The sequence below is a fragment of the Prionailurus bengalensis genome, chromosome D3 (assembly GCF_016509475.1).
Source record: "Prionailurus bengalensis isolate Pbe53 chromosome D3, Fcat_Pben_1.1_paternal_pri, whole genome shotgun sequence".
NCBI lineage: Eukaryota > Metazoa > Chordata > Mammalia > Carnivora > Felidae > Prionailurus > Prionailurus bengalensis.
Genome location: NC_057356.1, coordinates 33948645 through 33962058, shown reverse-complemented (window position 1 = coordinate 33962058; position 13414 = coordinate 33948645).

Here is a 13414-nt window from a genome sequence, read left to right as displayed (position 1 = left end):
TTTTGTGTGACTTGTGACTTCACAGCCTTGCCCCACAATCTGTGATTCTATCTATAGTCTTATTGCCAGGCACTCTGGCAAAATGAAAATAGCTCTCACGCAAAATTCTACCGCGCATACAAATATCTATTAACAAGTATAAATATGGTTATTCAACTGTTCTTCTAAGGTCTGTGAAGTCCCGGCATCTTCCTCCATGCAAATGACATATCCTAACTGCTTTATTACTAGCAGCTGTTCCACAACACAGTGGTACATGCAGCTTAGCTAATCTTAGATGGCATGACTTAAATCAATTATCCTAGAGTTCACTTATTTTTATATGGCCACCATTATGTAAGCCAATCTCCAGGCTCTGCCCTTACACCATTTAAGCAACAGCAAATACATTGCAACAAATAGAGAATGTTATACGCAACGAAACTTCGAATCTATCTAGTCCCACCACATATCCCATGCCGTGAGCCCCTCGATCCTGTAACTGCTCGGACGTCCAGTGTTAGCTCAAACACTTTCAGAAACATCGCTCAAATCTCCCAATGCTTCCCATTCCATTCTAAACACTTGAAATTCTTTTTTTTTTAATTTTTTTAAATATTTATTCATTTATGAGAGACAGAGAGCACAAGCAGGGTAGGGGCAGAGACAGGGAGACACAGAATTGAAGCAGGCTCCAGGCTCTGAGCTGTCAGCACAGAGCCCGACGCGGGGCTCGAACTCACAAGCTGTGAGATCATGACCTGAGCCGAAGTCGGACGCTTAACCGACTGAGCCACCCAGGCGCCCCTAAACACTTGAAATTCTTAAAAACTTTCTCATATTGAGTTAAAACGAATTTGCATATTGAGTTAAAACTAACCCATGGCCTTAGTTTTGTCAGAATAAACTATACTCTTTCTTCACTTGATACTCTTCCAAATAACTATTCTTTCCAATTCTGTTCTCTGATCGTTTCTTCACACTTTCCTAGTAGACTTGGATACAGTGCTAAAAATCACTTCTTTATTCTTTCTCTTTCAGTTGGCTTCAGTCTCACAAATTAACATTTCTCTTAAAATACTGAAAAGACTGTCATAGATATTTAGATGAATAGACCGATGAAACTAATGTGAGTACCCATGCTTCCCCTATTCTAAGCCAGTTCTGGTGGTCATCAGTAAGTTACAGTTTTAAATATAAGACTTGCATTCATTTTTGGCATTGGTGTCCTTCAAGATTTAGAAGCTAGAGTTGTCTCTTTTGAGTTGTAGAGTGTAGAAATGTAAGGACTCAATTGCTCTGGGAATTTGAGAAGATTCCAAGTTGTTTCATACAGAAATGATGGATGTCTACATTTGTTCTGTCTCTCTAGAAGCTCTACCAGTGCAACTCCAGCATCACCTCCTCTGGTCTGGCATCTGACATATGCACTATATGTCATATTTCATGAAGACAATGGCTAAAATGTTTTACCTTTGACAGACTCCATGCTTATCAAAGCTCACAAACAACACTTAATTATGGTGGAAGAACGAGATGAGTGTGTGGGCCAAGACACTATCCCTGGAAGGCAGGACCCCTGAGTTTCGTTTCCATAAAGGATCAAGAAGTTTTAATGGGTCAAGAATTTGATGTATTTTCAGGGGAAGACAAAACAGGGAACATCACCTTGGCCTGATAGCGACTGGTTGTATTTGAAGCAGGGGAGGGGTTATAAAGTTATATTTTGCCTATCTTAGTGCTTTATTATTTGTGCTTTTGAAGCTTTGATCTTACTGCATTACTTTAGTATGGTTAAATTGTTGGAGTTCCTTAATGTGCAATCAATGTTTCTTCATTTACTTATTCATATCCCACTTTATTCCCAAAATGATTCAAGGCAGCTTACGGAAATACCTACAGTTCAACAAGACCAAATGAAATATAAAAATAGCTGAGTGCATCTGAGCAAACAGAATGTAGGGCTACAAAAACAAGAACAATCCGGACGTGACAGGGTATTCTCAGGAGGTGCTGGCAAACCTCAGCTCCTCACTTAGAGGGGAGCCATATTGAATGCCAGGCTTTCTAGACGCCAAAGAGGCAACATGACTTAAAATCTCAAGTGACTTAAACAAGTTAATTGCTCAGGAAAAAAAGAACAACTATTTCTGAAAGCAGCGATTCTTCTTTGGAGAACTTACTCAATAAAGAAGAATCCGCTTGTTTATTCCTCAGTCTAGTCACTTCCATCGAGGAATTTGAAAGCTAGACCATCTTGGTACCTAGTGAGCTGGCTACCTTTTTGTGTATTTTTTAGAAGGTGAAGTAAGGATGCCTGTGTTGCATACCCCAGGTCTACACACCATTTAGTCCCAGTATGGAAGCTTTCGCTTAAATTTGAAGCCCTGCATCCGTCTGAAATTAGCCTTCTCTGGTGCAGGGATCTTTAGGAAACATACTTCTCTTATTTGTGTGTACCTTTGATGTATGTGGCTTTCATGTTCAATTACTGTGTTAAACACAGTGGTCTTCCTTTTCAGGGCTTTGTGTGGCAAACGTTGACTTTCATCCTTCGGTTAAATCTAATTAAGAAAATCAACTGAAGGAACTTCCCATAAAAGTGAGATGTTATTGTGTGCTAATGAAAGGCAGATTGTCCTCTTGTTACCCCAGTCATAAACACGAGGCTGCATTCCCATCAAAGGGTCATAATTATCTGTCCCCAGAGCGGTCCCATAATTATGGCATTCTATTGTCAGGTGTCAATGAAGGCCCGAACACGCAGTCTGCCTGCAGAGTACCTTCTGCTGAATAGTTGACATGACAGTCTTGGTTAAGCTTATCCAACTTTAAGACCCTAAATGGCTCTACCTCCTTATAGCAAAACCATTTATTGTGTGGCCTCCACGTGGAAGGGCCCTTGCGTTTTTATACATCCAAGGATGTTCTTGGAAAAACTTTGGGAGGGTGGAGTGGGAGTAAGTGGCAACACAGAGTTCTGCTTACTGTCCCCACAGCTGGAGGGGCTCAGTGAGGCCAGCCAGTGGGTCTTCTCTCTCCACCAGCCCTAATCGCATCAACCTTGCCCTCCTTCACCCCAGTTTTCTCACCGAACGATTGGCAGTACGGAGTCCTTTTGTCCATCCCTCCTGCCTAGATAGTCTACCCCAGACCAAGTGCGTCAGACCTTGGTGGTATCTCTTTGTGAAGAGTCAGCTGGATCTCAGAGCCATGGCATGGCATCCAAAACACCAAGGATGGAATTTTTCTTTCACTTGGTCACAAACCATTCTCTTGTCTTACCCGTAGGTGATGGGCCTTCCAGAGCTGAGTTCCTCAGATGCCCACTGTCCACCCTCTCTTATCTTGCTTTCTTCAATTCTCCTTTATCTTCTTACAGAGGGTTATTTTTTAAGTCCTCAATCCAGGCCAATCTCTTCTCAAAGAAAACCCTGCTATCGCTAAGACAGGGATGTGTGTGTGTGTGTGTGTGTGTGTGTGTGTGTGTGTGTGTCTATATGTGTGTGTTTCTGTGTTTCTCTCTCTCCCTCTCTTTCTCTCTCTGTGTATGCATCTATGGGTGTGTGAATCTGTATGTGTGGGTCTGTGTGGCTGTGTTTTGCATCACAAAGCTTTTCCTTTGTCTTATAAAACAGTGTCCTAGGCTTTAATCAGAGATGCTTTCTTGGCTGGGTCACAGCTGCCCCCAAACAGCAGGAGAAGGAGTGGTCTCTAAGTGAGTTCAAAACCAGTTAAAAAGAGCCTCCTTCATATCCTCCTCACCGTCTTCACTGGCATGAACTGGGGCAGGTTTCATCACCAGAAGCAAGCATTGCACCACAAGATACGCTTTTATTTTGAGAGAGAGAGAAAGAGAGTGTGTGTATGTGTGTGAGTGAGGGAGAGGCAAAGAGAGAGGGAGAGAGAGAGAGAGAGAATCCCAACACGGGATCCTGACACCGGGCTCAAATGCACAAACCATGAGATCATAACCTGAGCCGAAATCAAGAGTCAGACACTTAACCAGCTGAGCCGCCCAGGAGCCCCTGAGCACTATTTTTTTTTAAACTGTAGCGTCCAGCCCTTCCCTGGAATTTCTTCCAATCTAAGAGTAACCCAAATTAGACTCTTTCCTTCTTCCATTCCCTTCTACCCGTAAGAGCATTTCCTCTGCTGGGGGGCACCTGGGTGGCTCAGTCAGTTAAACGTCTGACTTCTGCTCGGGTCATGATTTCACAGTCCATGAGTTCAAGCCCCACATTGGGCTCTCTGCTGCCAGCCTGTCAGCGCAGAGCCCGCTTCGAATCCTCTGTCCCCCTCTCTTTGCCCCTCCCCCACTTGCGCTCTCCCAAAAATAAATACTAAAAAAAAAAAAGTTTCCTCTGTTCATCTTCATATAATTGTAATATCCACATATAAGTAATTGATCATTTAAAAGCCAGTAATCCTAAAGAATAACCTTCAAATGGGAAAAATACCAGAGTTAACCGGAATGTGTCTTTCCCTTGAATTCTTATATTATTACTTCTCAACCTTTTCTGCCAACTTTGCAGTATTTGAGAAGTAACCTGTGACATGCCGATGAAGCATCATGTATTCGGTCGATAGGTACTCAGTGCCTGGCTGCTCAGAGGTCCATATCCCCACCCAAAGTTTAGCTGGGGCTCATGGGCACCAGGGCCTGTCTCTGTGGGCTGCAGGGTGCTCTCTTCCCTAGAATCTTGTCTCCTTAACTTTTTCCTGAGCTGTTTGAGATTACGCCCATGCTCATCCCTCTCTCCTCTCCCACACCCGCCCCCTGGCAGGCTCTATCTCCTCCGCAGCTACTTGTAATTTTAAAAATATGTTATTTAGGGGGCACCTGGGTGGCACAGTTGGTTAAGCGTCCGACTTCGGCTCAGGTCATGATCTCGCGGTCCACGAGTTCAAGCCCCACGTTGGGCTCTGGGCGGTCAGCTCAGAGCCCAGAATGACACTTTTGCTACAGAGTGAGTTCCTCTAGGGTAGGGACGGTGCCTGACTGGCCCATGCTGTTTCCGTATCAGCGGACCTTAGTACTTTGCAAACATGTTCTAGATGAATAAGTGAACATTGAATGTACCGTCTGGTTTCCCCACCAACCATAAAGCCTCGCTTTATTAAAAACTTCCCCAGAAAGAATTCAAGGTCACAGAATGCTACAAAATTTGAAAATAAACAAACTTCATCATAGCTCTGGCAATACAATTAGCAGACCTCTAGCTTCAGAAACGATCTTTTGATTCAATTCAGTATGTTTAGTTCTATATAAAACATACCGACTTTTTTTCCCCAAGATGAATGTTATTCTAATTATCTATCTAAAACTATGGTCAAGAGCAAACTTAATTATAAGTGCTCCTCTATGCAAAGACATCCAATGCTTGCCTAAGACAGAAAGAGAACCTTTATCCCAGAGGCAGAGAAAAGAATCTTGTCTGGGAAAATTACACACAGATAGTCCCAGCAACAATTGTGAAGATCTATGTCTTTTCCGTTCAATGCCTGGCAAGCAAGGCAGCTGAAGCTGGTCTCTGGGAGCCAAGAGCACCAACTTGGCTGACCTTGACCGGGACCCAGTCCAAGGCAGGGCACTGCCTGTAATGTAAGGGCTTCCAATGACAACCGATAAGTCTTGATACATTCAACAAGGAAAACTTACTAAATTTGTCCCTTTTTACAAATTTGTATTTTTAATAAATAAGGTATAGAAGACGATAATTCAGGAGCAGCTGGGTGGCTCAGTCGGTGGAGCGTCCGACCCATGACTTGGCTCGGGTCATGATCTCACAGTTCATGGGTTCGAGTCCCACATCGATCCGGCTCTGTGCTGATGACGCCAAGCCTGCTTGGGATTCTCTCTCTCCCTCTCTCTCTCTGCTCCTCCCCCACTAGTACTCTCTTTGTAAAAATAAATAAACATTTAAAAAAAGAGTATAGGGGTGCCTGGGTGGTTCATTTGGTTGAGCGTTCGACTTCAGCCTAGGTCATGATCTCATTCTTCCTGAGTTTCAGCCCCGTGTCGGGCTCTGTGCTGACAGCTCAGAGCCTGGAGCCTGTTTCAGATTCTGTGTCTCCCTCTCTCTCTCTGCCCATCCCCCACCCATGCTCTGTTTCTCTCTCTCTCTTTCTCAAAAATAAATAAAACATTAAAAAAATTTTAAAAAAGATTATAATTCAGTTAGAAGGTTGATTTGAGAGCTGATTTTGAATATCAAAGACTTACTCTGTAGTTTAAACCGTAAGTTGCCTGCTGGTCGATGCTTACTCAAAAGTGAAACCCATAAAATCAAAGTTCTACAATGATAAATGAGACAGCTTCTAAACGGTGGCTCTGAAAATGAAGCTTTAGCAGGGCTACAAGATCTATTTGTTCAAGTGGATTGCTGCTATCTCTTCCCCCTGCTCCGAAGGGGAATCTTCTCTGTTCCTCTGCAGGACCGGCACTGGCCCCTAGAAATGGAGAGACTTAGAGCAAATCACAGCTAATGTAAAAATGCTTCCTAGAACCACTCACAACCACCCTGCATTCTTATAACGGTCTGTCTGGGTGTGCAGACTCCCAGGGTTAAACCCAGAACCCACTAGGTGGAAATCACCAGCCCCCTTGTCTTTCTGTCCCCACTCTGATACTTGGTGGGTGGCAGAAAGCCAAACAAAGGCAAAGGGAAGCCACACAGGGAGTGTCCTTCAAAGGTAATGAGGCCAGTGGGGAGAACAGAAGTGAGCCGGGGCTGTGTGCCAGGTCAACAGAAGAAATCGGGGTCAAGCCTGTGGGAATACTGGAGATGTGTGCTACGGCTCCAAAGGAAGAACTGAAAACATGAGCTCGTGTGACAAGAGAGACCGGAAACATGAGAAATAGAAGCTTGGTTTCTAAACGGGGACAGGGGAGGTCACAGTGGCTGCGTGAGGGCCCTAAGGCAGAGTTGCATTCCTTGGGGAACAGAGGCGTTTGGAAGCATCAGTACGAGAAGTGAGGTGCCTGGTCCTAGTCTGCTGGGGAACACGAGCGCCTTCGCTGAAAGTCTCAGTTTTTGCTTTTTGACTTTTCGATTTCAGCGAATCCTGCCTTTTTCCAAGCGGTTCCAAAGCACCGATGGGGACAGCACCTCACTCAGTTATTTGTTCCAATCCCGGCGATTTGAACCAACCTTGAGATTCCCAGGTTGAGGATCCAGGGGCGGATTGTGAGAAGTACAAAGTCCTCAAGCAAAAGATCCTCACCTCACCTCCCACCGAGTCATCTGCTTCTGCCACCTTTGGGCTGTGACATCCCCACCTTCAGCCCCCAGTCCTCCCCACGTCCCCTCCTGTCTGGGGATGGGCAAAGCACTGGCCTGAGCCATCAGTCAGAGCAGGTGGGGCAAACGCAGGGCCTGCGCCAGGAAAGCTGGGCTCCCAGCCCTGGACTTGCTACATTTTCTTCTGTGTGAAGAGGAACTACTGAAGTCGTTGAAACAGGGAGTGGTATTGTCACACCGTGACACGGCAGGATGACTGGCCGGTAAGAACAGGTTGGCCAGTCGTCCAGGCCAGGGAAAGGGCCAGTGGCAGCAGGGATGGGAATGTAGGCTCATGTGGGACAGATTAGGAATCAGCACACGCCCTTCTTTGGGATTCTGAGTTCTAGAAGTTCACTGCACTAAGAATACTTTATAGGGGGGCCTGGGTGGCTCAGTGAGTTAAGTGTCAGACTTTCGCTCAGGTCATGATCTCACGGCTTGTGGGTTTGAGCCCTGCATCTGGCTGTGTGCCGACAGCTCAGAGCCCGGAGGCTGCTTCGGATTCTGTGTCTCCCTCTCTCTGTGCCCCTCCCCTGCTCACGCTCTGCCTTTCTCTCTCTCAAAAATGAATAAATATTAAAAAAAATTTTTTTTAATTAAAAAAAAAAAAGAATACTTTCTATCCTAACATTACTACCGCCTTGATTATCCCAGGAGGTCTAGTGTCATCACTGGGAGGATCCCCTAAATACCTGTGACCAAAAGATAAGGTCACTTGGAGGCCATGGGGAGGGCGAGTGCTTGAGAGACTCTCAGCCTGGCTGGTAAGCTCTCAACTCCTCCACGGACCTGGGCATGAGCAGCTGCATTTCAAGACAATCTCTTAGGCCACCGTACCTTCTTTAAGCCCAGTTGTGTTCGGTTGCCTACCGAAGTTAGGTGGTCAAAGAGATTTACAGGAGAAAAAGCACAAGGCAGGCACAGAGCTGCTCTTGCATATGCCGTAGTGTCCCTGGAATGTGGGGACAGCATGTCCTGCTCCCGGACGGAGCTCATGTTTACCAGAGGTGCCAGCAAAGGCTGGACTCAGTGGCTCTCCTTGCGCCTGACTTGCTTAGACCGCGGAGGATTTGCAGTCCCGAAGCCCGTGGACTTCCAGACGAGTCAGCTGCGAGGGCTCTCAATGTCCTCTGTGAGCTCAGAGAGGATTTTCTGCCCACAGTCTTAAAAACTGTCCTTTGGAAAGAAAATACAACCAGCAGTAATGATGAGGGCACTGTCTACCAAGCGCTCAGCCTGTGTCCGTTCTGGGCTAGGTGGCTTGGAGGTATTTTTGGTAAAACTGACAACAGCTTCGCAAGATAAGCCCTCAGTGTGCTTATCTGCTGCTGCTTAGCAAACGATCCCGGAGCTCGGTGGCTTCAAGCAACGATTGTTATTTATGTGTCTCATGATAGTGTAAAAAGGCATTTAGATAGGTTCGGTCGGAGGACCTCACCTCTGCCTCGCGACGTGGGGGACCCCAGCTGGGGTGGCCCACAGGGCTGGGAGCCGCCGGCAGAGCTGGGGGCTGGCTGGGCATCTCCCCCTCCACGCGCACACAGACCATCTCCTGGTAAACTCAGGAGTCTACCCATCATGGTGGCCTCGGGGTGGTTGTGTTCAGGGCTCCAAGACTGGCAGGAAGTAGTTGCTGCCTGGAACAGCACTGCCGCCTCCACGTCCTACTGGCCAAAGCGGCGAAGCACACCTCCCCACCCTGGGTTCAAGGGAGGAGGGGACACAGACTCCACCTCCCAGTGGGAGGAGCGCCAGAGATTTGACTGCCATTTTGAATCCAACACGCTATTATTATGCTTATTTCATAGAAGAGGAGACTGAGGTTCAAAGAAGTGAAATAATGTACATCGTAGAGGAACACAGCTGAGACTGGCACGTGGAACTGCCTCGAAGCCTTTTCTTTTTCCAGTACCAGCCCTGTTCTCTCAACATGTGAACATTTGGTGAGCAGCAAAGAACTCTTCCGACCGAATCTAGAAGAAAGCATAAGAACTCCCTTCGCCACCGCCACCTTTCACCCTCTGTCACTAGCTGTAGGCCGCCGGTCCCAACATACAGCTGTAGAATCTAAAGTTTCCTTCAGTTTGAGAGGTTGTTCGAGGTAAAAGACGAGGAAAAATTACCAATGAGCAAAATCACCAATTGAAATGAGAACTACCTGGCGCGGGATAGGTTTCTCTCCACAGAGGATAGAAATATATTTACATTATGAAATACACTGCAATCCAATGGGAACCCCTTGTTATTATTAGATTTCCTCTTGAGAAGGATTCATAAGTGAAAACATAACTTGCTATTTTAGTATTTTGTTTTTCGGGGGAGAAAAAACCCTTTGCAAAAACAAATTTAAAAGGAAAACCTTATCCATTTCAAGCACTTGTTTATTTTTCTTATTTGCCATGCTAAAACCGTCTTCTTTCAACCTCTGATTTTGTTGGGAGCTGGGAGATGAGGTTTTGTTTTGTTTTGTTTTTTATATTCTTCTTCTTCTTTTTTTCTTCCCCCCCAAATCTGGAAGGTCTCCTTTCTAATGTGGGCATGACTAAAAAGCCTTACCAGAGTCTATTTCTGAGCCCACGCCTTCCTCTGGCAATGGCCGTGGCCCTAGAGCTCCCCCCAGCGGGAAGAACGGGAACCGCGAGCAGAGGGGAGCTTGGTGCGGGCTGTGTAGGTTCACCGGGATTGCAGGGGCCCTACTGATGCCTGTGAACATGATTCGTCTCTGGAACTTTTACGTCTCTTTACTAGAATGTGTCCCACCATAGTGTTATTCTATCTTCACAGCGACACGAGAATCTCGAGAAAAAGGCTGCTTTTGCAACTCTAGTGCACTTTGTGGGCTTGGAATTTTCATGTTTGAGTAATCTTTCCATCATAGACTATAGGCACTTTTTTTTTTTTTTGCCTTCTTTATTACTATTTGTTCATTTCTAATCACACAAGCAGAAGGAAGCTGCCTGTATGTGATCAAGAGGCAAATTCCTGAAGATTTTCAACCAAATCCAAACTTTGCCTGGCTTTAGGTGGGACTCGACGGAGGAGGGGTGTGTTGGCTCATTCACTCAGCAGTTGGTCTTCTGCACTCCGATGGGGCCTTGGCATTGCGGGTCCCTTGTGTTCCCTGGAATAGGCCAGGAACACACCCTGCCACACCAACGTGCTGCTTTGCTTTATCTCTCTATTAGCCACGCTCCTTGACCGGAGAGCCCACTGGCTCAAGCCATCGTGCCTGCGTGTCTTCATTCAGCTGTCACCTGCCCAGTCAGGTAACTGCTCCCACCCTTGTGCCTGCACGGCTCCAGCTCTCTTCTTGCTTTATTTTCCAAGAAGCACAGATCCCACCTAGCATTCCAACTGGTCACCCAGGCCCCCACCCGCACCCTTCCCTCCCCAGCATATAAACTCTGAGAGCACCAGGCAAGTCTGCCGTCTGTTGTGTCCACAGCTGTACCCCCAGGGCCTGGAACAGTGCCTGGCACACAGAAGCCAGTCCACAAATATCTCTTGAATGAATGCCTAAAGAGTAAACAGCATAGGGGCGCCTGGGTGGCTCAGTCTGTTAAGCGTCCAACTCTTGACTTCAGCTCAGGTCACGATCTCAGGATTTGTGAGGTGGACCCCTGTGCCCGGCTCTGCACTGAATGTGGCACCTGCTTGGGATTCTCTCTCTCCCTCACTCTCTGCCCCTCCCCCACTCAAGCATGTGCTTTCACTCTCTCTCAAAAATAAACTTTGAAAAATGTTTTAATGTTTGTTTATTTTTGAGGGACCGTAAGAGACAGAGCGTGAACGGGGGAGGGGCAGAGAGCTATGGAGACATAGAATCTGAAGCAGACTCCAGGCTCTGAGCTGTCAGCACAGAGACAAATGCGGGCTTAAACCGTGAGATCGTGACCTGAGCCAAAGTGTGACGCTTAACCAACTGAGCCACTCAGGCCCCCCTCAAAAATAAATTTAAACAAAAGGGTCAATAGCATGAACTCAGTCTACAACTCTTTGGTCCTGACAGGTTCAAATTGTGCAATTCTTGAGGAATTTTTAATGTGGAAGATGCATGCTATTTGTAAAATTTCATTGATAAAGTCAATGCTGTGTTACTTCAAATTTGTCTAATTTATATTTGCACAAAATGTAGCCACACGAATGTATTCTTTTGCAACAGTATTAAATTATTACAATTGAAGGCTAAAGTCATCTTTACAGGTGTATCTTTGGGATGTAGTTTTAAAAAGAACATTTTCAGGGTGAAATTAGGCTGTCTGCAAGCAGGCTAATAAAATATACAGTAGGACTCTACTAAGCCGATTTGGTAAATTGGTTTCAACTTTCATTCAAAGATAACTATCAGAGTAAGTTCTACATCTTTTCTCTTCTTACAAGTATTATTTATCAAAACAACTGTGTTGGTTAAGGGGGATTTTAAAAATCTGTTACTAAGCCCATTAATGCTGCAGATGTTTCTAGCTTTACTGTGCTCTGAACTCTTGGGAAACGCTGCCTAACTTTGTGTACAAAATAGTGAGAGGTATCACTTTTATGTGGAAAGTTCAGTTATGAAGGCAGCGTGTTGCCGGAGTCTGGCTCTGGACCAAAAGTAGCAAATCACTGCTGTTTGGAGGGCCCGCGGCTCTAAACGCCTGTGCGAGTGGCGCCACCGTGTGTCTACTAGGGAGAAGTACAAGACCACCTCAAGGAGGCAATGAACTCGGAAAGTCTCTGTAAGGTCCACTTACTGCATCTGGCAGGGATGTTTCCTTCTCAGCCATTTGGCAACTTCTGTCAGTCGTATCTAATAAACTCCCCAATTTTTCAATGACTAGTGAAATTTCCAAACACTAACAGATATGTAGTAAAACGTGCTCCGATTTTTTTTTTCTTCAGAAATATTTGAACGTCTATAATTGATCCATGCGCCTAAGTGGGTGTATTGTGTGAGTTGTTATTAAACGACTACAAAACAGGTTCCATTTTTAAGTCCACTAGAGTGGCTCGGGTATAGATTTTGGAGTCTCATGGTTCTGGGTTCAAGTTCTGCCTTCCCATTTACTGATTGTGTGATCTTAGGCAAGTTACTTAGCTTCTCTGAGCCTCAGTTTCCTCATATGTGAAATGGGATCGTTATCGTGCTTCTGAGGTGGTGCACATGAAATGCTTCGTAGGGTTTCGGGGCAGATTTTAGTTGTCCTATTGAGCCGTTTGTCTCTCAGCTGCCAGGGACTGCCAGGGTGGGGGTCTTAGCGGCTGGCCTCCATCCGGAGCCTGCAGGGTCAGGCAATCCGGACAGAATCCACTGTCAGCACCGCCAACACCCATCTCCTCCCCACTGAGGCAGGGGCGACTGTGGCATCATGGCTACATGGGAAGCTATGCTCCGGCTGAGGCCACACTGGTCTGCCGTCTTGTGCCGACGTAAGAGGAACAGCACACAGGGTGTGTCTTTTTCCATTCTCACACCCTTGCCCTCTTGTTCTGTTTCTGGAATTCTTCTGAAGATATTAAGGCATTAACAATGATGCTTGCAACAGTTTCCTATCTATAAATCCATCTAGAAATCACCCCGGGGAGGAGCCACACCAAGGCTCTGGAGGAAGCAGCGTCTAAACGTCCTAACTCGTCTTTCTCTTCTTCCGCAGGAACGAGAGAATTGCAGAAGAGCGTTGAGTGAGCTCTGTTCTCCGTGCAGCCCTGTACTGGGTCCTGCAGAAGTCAGGGGCCCTGTCCCCCAAAGCTCACAGGTGAAGGGCAAAGGCAGATACTGCAAACCCTCAGACAATGCCAGATGGAGGCCCTGCGGCCACAGGGACAGGGAACAATTCACCAGTTAACCCCAGGTGTGCACATTGTGTGCCTCTTAAGGGTCAGGCATTGTTCTAAACACCAGCAAACAGACAATACAAAGAAAGCCAGCCACACAAGGCTTAACTTCCACCAGGAGAGATGAACAGTAAGCAAAAATCTTCATAAAACAAGAAAATGACATCAGGTAGGGAGATAACAGATGCTCTGGGGGGAAAGTAGGGCAATGCTGAGGACTAAAAGTGTGGGTTTCTTATTTTTCTTTTTTAAATTGTTTTTTAATGTTTATTTATTTCCGAGGCAGAGAGACACAGAGCATGAGTGGGGGAGGGGCAGAGAGAGAGGGAGACACA